We start from the raw sequence: 9,535 nt of genomic DNA, 5'->3' as shown, positions 1-9,535 counted from the left end.
CTGCAGCCTCCTGAGTAGCTGGGATTACAGGCATGTGCCATGCACCCGGCTGATTTTGTGTTTTTAGTAGAGACAGGGTTTCTCCATGTTGGTTAGGCTGGTCTCGAACTCCCGACCTCAGGTGATCTGCCCGCCTCAGTCCCCCCGAGTGCTGGGATTGTAGGCATGAGCCACTGTGCCTGGCCCAATCTGTCTCTCAAAAAATAAAAGTAAAAAAATACTAAAATATGTTTGGGATTTGCTTTAAAATAACCCAGATGGGGATGTAGGAACACTCAGAAAAAAGATTGGGCCAGGCACGGTAGCTCACGCCTGTAATCCCAGACCGAGGCAGGTGAATTGCTTGAGCCCAGGAGTTCAAGATCAGCCTAGGCAACATAGCAAGACCCCCATGTCTATAAAAAGATTAAAAAATCATTGGCCATTTGTTAATTGTTAAAGCTGATGGGTACATGCGGGTTTATTGCATTTTAGTATTCTACTTCTTTATTTAGAGATGGAGTGTTGCTCTGTTGCCCAGGTTGGAGTGCAGTGGCATAGTCATAGCTCACAGCAGCTTTGAGCTCCTGGGCTCAAGTGATCCCCCCACCTCAGTCCCCAAGATAGCTGGAATACAGGCACATGCCACTTCGCTGATCTTCTCCCTATGTTTCTATGTTTGAAAAGCTATATAATACAAGGTTAAGCAAAAAACAAAAAACACGCTGTGCTCACACGGGACTTTGAGAGCTCATATGGTATTTTATGCTGAGCCTTTCTTCCCACTAACCCCCTTAGATTGAATCTTGGCTGCAGTGGGAGATGGAGGTTGCCCTAAAGTGGTGGGATTTACTCCCACTGCCGCTTAAAGAAGATGAGTGAAGCATTACATTACACTCCTTTTTTTTTTTTTTTGAGACGGAGTCTTTCTCTGTCCCCCAGGCTGGAGTGCGGTGGCGCGATCTCGGCTCACCGCAACCTCCACCTCCTGGATTCACGCCATTCTCCTGCCTCAGCCTCCCGAGTAGCTGGGACCACAGGCGCCCACCAACACGCCCGGCTAATTTTTTTGTATTTTTTAGTAGAGACGGGGTTTCACCGTGTTACCCAGGATGGTCTCAATCTCCTGACCTCGTGATCCACCCGCCTCGGCCTCCCAAAGTGCTGGGATTATAGGCTTGAGCCACCGCGCCCGGCCTACACTCCTTTTTTTTTCCCCCCAGAGTCTCACTCTGTTGCCCAGGCTGAAGGGCAGTGGTGCGATCTTGGCTAACTGCAACCTCTGCCTCCCAGGTTCATGCGATTCTCCTGCCTCAGTCTCTGGAGCAGCTGGAGTTATAGGCATGTGCCAGCACTCCCAGCTAATTTTTGTAGTTTTGGTAGAGATGAAGTTTCTCCATGTTGGCCAGGCTGGTCTCGAATCCTGACCTCAGGTGATCCACCTGCCTCAGCCTCCCAAAGTGCTGGGCTTACAGGTGTGAGCCACCGTGCCCAGCCTTGTTTTTATTTTTATCCCATGACTTTTTTTATCCCATAACTTTTTCTTCGTAAGTTTTTTCCATAACTTTTTTTTTTTTTTTTTTTTTTTTTTTGAGATGGAGACTTGCTCTGTCACCCAGGCTGGAGTGCAATGATGCGATCTCGGCTCACTACAACCTCCACCTCCCAGGTTCAAGCAATTCTCCTGCCTCAGCCTCCTGAGTAGCTGGGACTACAGGCACGCACCACCATGCCCAGCTAATTTTTTGTATTTTTAGTAGAGACAGGGTTTCGCCATGTTGGCCAGGCTGGTCTCGAACTCCTGACCTCAGGTGATCCTCTCACCTTGGCCTCCCAAATACTGGGCTTACAGGAGTGAGCCAACACACTGGGCCTAGTTCCCTGCTTTGGGATGACAGTGATCTTCATCTCGTCTGCACCTGCCTCCCCCATTAGACACTTCTCCAGGCTGACAATCAGCACTCCTCCCTCTTTGCTGATGGGGACACTGAGGCTCATGGAGATGACAAGACTTGCCGTCTTCTGGCACAGACCATTTTCCCTCTGCCTCAAAGCCCTGCCATTCACCCACCTCCCTGGGGCATTCTAAGCCACCCCCACAGCCCTCTGATGACAGTCCTGCTTCGAGGTCACCTCAGCCCCAGCTCACCCATCTGGTTCTTCATTCAATGGTGAGCAGTGGAGCCGAGCTTGTCTCCAGCTCCTCTACCTGATGCATGTCATGCTTCTTCTCCTCCTTCAATGTGCGAACTTGCCCAAAGTACAGGGGGAAAGGGCCCTGGAGAGAGGGGCTGGTGGCCGGACAGGCTACCAACTCCCTCTCTGCCCCCTACCTCCACAAAGCCCAGACCCATGACCACCTCTGGCTGTGCTCCTCCCATTGCACAGGTGGTCAGAACGATCAAGCGACCTCTCTAAGGCGGGGACTGAAGCGTCAGGTCTCACCTGCTCCAAAATCTCCTGCATCCTCTGCCACACATGGCATGCTCTCCATGGAGATACTCAGCATACTCATCTCTGCATTTGTAGGTACTGTAGCCACTCCATCACCTGCGAGAATCGACGCAGAAGTTAGGAAGGGCTGTCACTGGTCCTCACCTACTCCTGGCCACCTGGGGTCATCTTCCTTCCACATCCCTCCCTCTGCAAAGCCTCATGGGCCTCAGATATGCTTCCAGCTGTGCCCGCTCCTCCATGGCCTGCTGTAACTGCTGGTTAGCATCCAGGGCTTCGTAGCAGCTAGACAACTGGATGGTGAAATGGGAGAAGTTTCTATCTGGGGAGCCCGGACTGTTCCACACAGTGCCTTTAAAAGGGCTAGGGCTAGGCTCAATGTACAACTCAGTCAATAAAGTCTCCGTCAAGTTCCTTTGCTTTAGAAACAAAAAATTAAATAATTTTAAAGAGATCTCAGGCCAGGCATGGTGGCTGATGCCTGTAATCCCAAAATTTTGGGAGGCTGAGGCGGGTGGATTCCTTGAGCTCAGGAGTTCCAGACCAGCCTGGGCAACATGATGAAGCCCCATCTCTACAAATACTAAAATTAGCCAGGTGCAGTGGCACGTACCTGTAGTCCCAGCTACTTGAGAGGCTGAGGCAGGAGAATAGCTTGAGCCTGGGAGGTGGAGGTTGCAGTGAGCCGAGATAGCACCACCGCACTCCAGCCTGGGTCACAGAGTGAGACCTCATCTCCAAAAAAAAAAAAACAAAACAAAAAAGAAACACAACTCTATTACCAGGAAATAGTGAAATTGTTGGCTTGACCCTCAGAAGGAAATAAACAGACTCGTGAGCTAGCCATACAAATGTAATCTATAAAATAATGGTTTTCATCCATGATGCTGTAAGAAAAAAAATTTTAAGCCCTAACCCTGAGATTCTGATTCCCCAGGTCTACGGCAGGGCCTCAATTTGTAGATTTTTAGTAGTCTCTAGAGGATGCTATGGCAGGAGAAGAACAAGGACTCAAATTTTTCAGCTCTTGGCAGGAGCCTCCCCATATCCGGCATGATCCCTTGATCATGGCCCCAGCTGGATGGGGCTCTCACCACCCCAGGGCTGCAGTAATCCCTCCAGGTGTTCAAGAACCTCTGGCATATGGCAGGTAGAGAAATGTGTTTCCTTCTGTAGGTCCAAAGCCAGGGATACCATATGTTCTGTATTGATATGAAACAATGACATGCAATTAAAACACATAAATCTCCTTCCTACTCCCACCCTCCATCCAATGTGTTTTATTTTTATGAGTTCAATAAGAAAACGAGTGGCAATCAGAGATTTCATCTAAAAAGTATATCTACAGCTATCAGTTCTCATCCAGCCTGATCTCATCCAATATCGTGTATATCCTCTTACATGCAAAGTTTTAGAAAGGGATGTTCAGAACGTAAGACTCAGGCACGCTAAGAGTTCTATAATAAAACACCAAGTAGATCAGAATGTCTAACCTTACTAGAGAAGAAAAGTGGAATCATTGGCTATATTTTCAAATTGCATTCAACGGGAAATTTAAGTTTTGAGTTTTTTCCACCTTGAACCCGGGAAGCGGAGGTTGTGGTGAGCTGAGATGGCGCCATTGCACTCCAACCTGGGCAACAAGAGCAAAACTGCCTCAAAAAAAAAAAATTACTCAGAAAAAAGGAATGATTTCTAACAGAAAATGGGCAATGGAGACACGGGAACTTCCCACAAGAATAAAAATGGCCAATGAGCACATGAAAAAGATTAAAAAGCACTAGAAATCAAAAAAATGTCATGAAAACAATGAGATTTTCTGCTTAAAGACCAGCAAAGATGACAAATGGAAGGGGGAACCTGGAGCTCTGTCCTTTCCCTGTTGGTGGGAGTATAAACTGAACCAATTTTCCTACAGGATAATTTGAACATTTCTATTAAAAACCCTAAAACTGTTTTATGTTATTTTCCTCCAGAAATTCTTCTTCTGTGAATTCAGTCCAAAAATGCTTGCTCAAGTCTATTAAAAATGTATATAGAAGGAATTTCACCTCTGGGGTGGCAACGATTCACTTAATATACAGCCAGCTATTAAAAATGATGATGCCAGGATATATTTCTGCCATAGAAACATGCCCAAAATACAGTAAGTGACAAAAGACTATATATTATGATTCTACTTTTTAAAATGTTTATATGCATACAGAAGTGTAAAAAACAAACCAGAATTTTTTGAGTGGCAAAATTAAAAATTTTTCTTTATATTTTGTCATCCAAATTATTACAAAAAGAATGTGATTTCCTTTATAATCAGGGAGAAATGTTATTTTCATTTATTTATATTTATGTATTTTTTCTTTTTCTTCTTTTTTCTCCTGTATGTTTTCCATGTACGCTAGAGAGCTTGAATCTCTGCCTCTTGAGGTCAGTCAGCCCATTTTCGGGACGTGCAGTACACAAAGCTGCCCCATCTTCCTCTTATTTTTCATTTTTATTTTATTTATTTTTTGTTTTGAGACGGAGTCTCGCTCTGTTGCCCAGGCTGGAGTGCAGTGGCATGATCTCGGCTCACTGCAACCTCCACCTCCCAGGTTCAAGCAATTCTCCTGCCTCAGCCTCCCTAATAGCTGGGATGACAGGTGCCCGCCACCATGCCTGGCTAAATTTTTTTATTTTTAGTAGTGACGGGGTTTCACCATGTTGGCCAGGCTGGTCATGAACTCCCGAGCTCAGGTGATCCATCCACCTAGGCCTCCCAAAGTGCTGGTATTACAGGCATGAGCCACCACATCCAGCTGAGATATATACATATGTATATTTTTATTATACTTTAAGTTTTAGGGTACATGTGCACAACGTGCAGGTTAGTTGCATATGTATACATGTGCCATGTTGGTGTGCTGCACCCATTAACTCGTCATTTAACATTAGGTATATCTCCTAATGCTATTCCTTTTTTTCTCCTCCCTGCCCTTCCCCCTCATTGTAGCCAGCAGCAGCTCCAAACTTCACTGCTGCTGGGGAAGATGTAGAAGAGGGGAAGGAGAGAGGGAGGAGATGGGGGGCACCAGGGGGACCCTGACCCTCTCCCCTGACATTTCCTGCCACCCGAAGCAACAGTGTGGTGTGTCTGGGTGATCCCAGGCCTGCCACAGAACAGAAACAATGGCTAGAAAAGATGGATATCTCAGTGGTGACCGAGGTGGAAGGATGACTGAGCACGAGGTGTCTCTCTGCACCCCAATCCCCCGACTTCACATAGAACCAGAGCACTGAGGCACACCTGACTGCCCAGGAAAGAGACCTTGAGTTCAGAAACTCAAGTGTTGCATTTAAAATCAAGGACTTTAGGATGAAATTTCTCATGCACTGCATTGTGGACTGGGATTCAAGGTGTCATGGATGGGGCACCTCCCAGTGCTGGGGTTTTGTGTGCAGCACTTTGTATCCATTCTCTCTGACCTCCTAACAGCCGACTGAAGGAGACATTACCACCCTCATTTCACAGAGGGGTCAGAGGCCACAGGGAGGTCATGGAGGAGAAGGAGAAGCAGGTACCTCAGTCTGAGGTTGGGACCTCCCCTCCCCCACTCTGAGGGCAGTGCTGAGAAGCTCCCTAAGAGGCAGGGACCAGAGCTGGAGGAGTGGAGACCATCACAGACCCTTCCAGGGCTGCTGTGCCATTGCTGGAATCTTCTCTATGGAGAAGTAGTACCTCTACCTGTAGCACTTTCCCTGGCTGGAATCCTGCAATTGTCACAGTGGCCCAAGATCCAAGAAGGCAGGGCAGGAGCATCGTGTCCCCTTCCCAGCAGGTGCAAGAGAGGCTGGGGGTGGGGGTGAGGCACAAGCCCGTGGGAGGGTGAGGGGCAGGACGGGTGCATGGCGAGCCTGTGTTGACTGCTTGCTGCCTCAGCTGGAAGGTCAGAACCCAATGGCTATTACAGGTTACAATTACAGAAGTATTTTGGATTTCGGATTTTTTCAGATTTTGGAATTCGAAAATCTGAAATCCAAAATGCTCCAATGAGCATTTCCTTTGAACCTGGCCTTCAAACATCATGTCAGCACTCAAATAGTTTTGGATTTTGATTTTCGGATGAGGGATGCTGTATTATCTTCTGAATGAGGCCACTCATTTAGGAAAGCCAAGAGTTTGGGGACATGGAGCTGCAGGCCAAAGAGGTGATTTCTGAGGTGGCTTCCAGTGCAGAAGGGCATACAAAGTGGTTTAAGCCAAGCCACAAAATAGGAAACCCAATATTTAGCTAAAGGAACTCTGATAAAACCTGTTCAAGATGTCTGTCTCTACTAATTCAGATGGAGCCAAGCCAAGGCATCATTATTATTTAAAAAAGGCACCAGTCCCTCTGCAAAAGCACTGAATTGTATTATGCATCATCAGTGGTGGTTTTTTATGGATATGAAGAAGGGGTTTTCACAATACATTGCACGACACACTATCTTCCAAATCTCTGAACATTTCTCTCCCCAGCCAGGTCCTCTCCATAGTTGTCCAGATCCCTCCCTCTTTTCTCTTGTTGTCTCCAAAACTCAAAACCATGTTCTGACTTTCTGTATCCTGCCCTCCCCTACTTGGACCACCTGGGAAGCCCCCTGGTTCCCCAGGGTGTCCCCTCCTCCCCTCCTGGGATCCCCCATCTTTCCTCAAATGGACCAGTTTGGCCTCTCTTAGTTTCTCCAACTCTACATCTCAACCTTTCTCCCTTCACTACACAATAATGTCCAGGAGGCCAAGAGCCCACAAACCAGGGACCCTCCCTTTCCAGAAGGGAGGAGAGAGGTGACTACAAATATTTGGTTATGATTTTCTTCCCTGCCACGCCTGTTTCCATGGGCAGCACTGAGCCCCAGTCCTGGCAGACCTCAGAACCAGGCTCTCAAGAGCTGGGGCAAGTGGGGTCTAGGGAGCCTCTGGGTTGAGGACCTTGTATCCCACTCTGCAGCTGCCCTGTCCCAACCTCTGTGCCTTCCTTTCTGTGCCCCCAGGCCTGCCCTGCCCTGTCCTGCCTCAGCCTGCCCAGGAAGGCCTCTGCTTGAGGCCCCCAGGAGGCTCACCCCAGAGCAGGCACTGTGATGGGGACTGCCACATCCCACCTGCAGAGTCTGCCTGGGGCTTTGAACCAGCCAGGAAGCTCACATGGACAGGGCTGGCCCCAGGCCTAGTGGTGGGCGAGGCAGGTCAAGTCTGAGCCCTCCCCAGTGCTGCCCCCATCCCCAGGCCTGGCTTCCTCTGGCACCCAGTCCTGTAGGTCCCACCCACCCTGTGCTCTGCCAGGTCAGGGGACTGCTGCTATGGCATTAGAGGGTCAGAGCCACAGAGGGCCCTGGAATTGATTAGCTGAGTCCACCTCCCATGCCTCAGGTTGGGGATGTTAAACCCTAAAGTGAGTTAGGGACCCTTATCCATAAGACAGCACATAACTTTGGACAGAATGAGCTAGAACCCTGGTCTCCGAACTTCCATGCCAGTGTTTTCCCCACAACACACAAGGATTCCATCATTCCTAGCTGGACTCATTGGCTCACGCCTATAATCCAAACACTTTTAGAGGCTGAGGTGGGAGGAATTGTTTGAGACCAGGAGCTTGAGACAAGCCTGGGCAGCAATTTGAGACCCTGTCTCTATAAAACATCAAAAAATCAGCCAGGCGTGGTGGTGCACATCTGTAATCTCAGCTACTTGGGAGGCTGAGGCAGGGGGATTGTTTGAGCCCAGGACTTTGAGGCTGCAGTGAGCTGTGATTGAGTCACTGCACTCCAGCGTGGGTGACAGAGCCAGACCCTGTCTCTAAAACGATAATAATAGTAATTTCTAAACTATGGAGGTGGGTGGAGGGTGGGTATTGTTGAAATTAATGGGATTGAAAGTGTAGATTGTGGGTTTTCCTATGGTTATTTGCATTTTAAGTGGAACATAAAGATCAAAACATCTTGACACACAGGCAAATCCACAGAGACAGAAAGCAGATGAGTGGCAACCGGTGCCTGGGGAAGGTGCGGAATTGGAAGTGACTGCTTCATGGGTACGGGGTTTCTTTTGGAGTGATGAAAAGGTTCTGCAGTGATTAGTGGTGACGGTTACAGAGCACTGTGGGTGTACTTAATGCCGCTGAGTCATACACTTGAAAATGGTTGAAGTGGTAAGTTTTATGTTTCATGTATTTCACCACAATTAAAAAAGAAATCTCCCTGACTCAAATGAAAGCATCATTATTATTTTAAAAAGGCACGAGTCCCTCTGCAAAAGCACTGAATTGTATCATGCATCATCAGTGGTGGTTTTTTACGCATATGAAGAAGGGGTTACACACAGTGACTGAGAATCCACTCCAGGACAGCATCCCGAGAAACGAGACAGAACCAAATGACAAAAGGATTTGTTCCTGGAAAAACATCCTGGAATAGGGGAGGCAGCACAGGTCAAGCCACAGGGGAGGGTCTGTGACAGCTGCTTTACTCCAAGGGGTACCACTGAATGCTCCGGTGGTTCCTGACTTCACTTTTTAAAAATTATTTTTATTTATTTATTTATTTTTGAGATGGGATCTGTTGCCCAGGCTGGAGTGCAGTGGCTCGATCTCAGCTCACTGCAATTTCTGCCTCCGGGTTCAAGTGATTCTCCTGCCTCAGCCTCCTGAGTAGCTGGGATTACAGTCATGTGCCACCATGCCCAGCTAATTTTGTATTTTTAGTAGAGATGGGGTTTCACCATGTTGGTCAGGCTGGTCTTGAACTCCTGACCTCAAGTGATCCTCCTGTCTTGGCCTCCCAAAGTGCTGGGATTACAGGTGTGAGCCACCTTGCCTGGCCCTGAGTTCACTTTTTTAAAAGACTCCACATATGAGTGAGATCATGGGCTGTTTGTCTATGTGTGCCTGGCTTATTTCACCTAACATGGTGTCCTCCAGCTTCATCCATGTGGTTCCAAATGACAGGATTTTGTTCTTTTTATGGCTGAATAGTACTTCATTGCATATAAGAAATGATCCATGCATGAGGGGATGGATGTGCTACCTCCCTGATTTGATCATTACGAAGCATATCTGTATTGAAATATCAAATTGTACCCATAAATATG

This window comes from Hylobates moloch, unplaced genomic scaffold (assembly GCF_009828535.3).
Source record: "Hylobates moloch isolate HMO894 unplaced genomic scaffold, HMol_V3 SCAFFOLD_33, whole genome shotgun sequence".
Classification (NCBI taxonomy): domain Eukaryota; kingdom Metazoa; phylum Chordata; class Mammalia; order Primates; family Hylobatidae; genus Hylobates; species Hylobates moloch.
Note: the sequence above shows the minus strand (reverse complement) of the source record.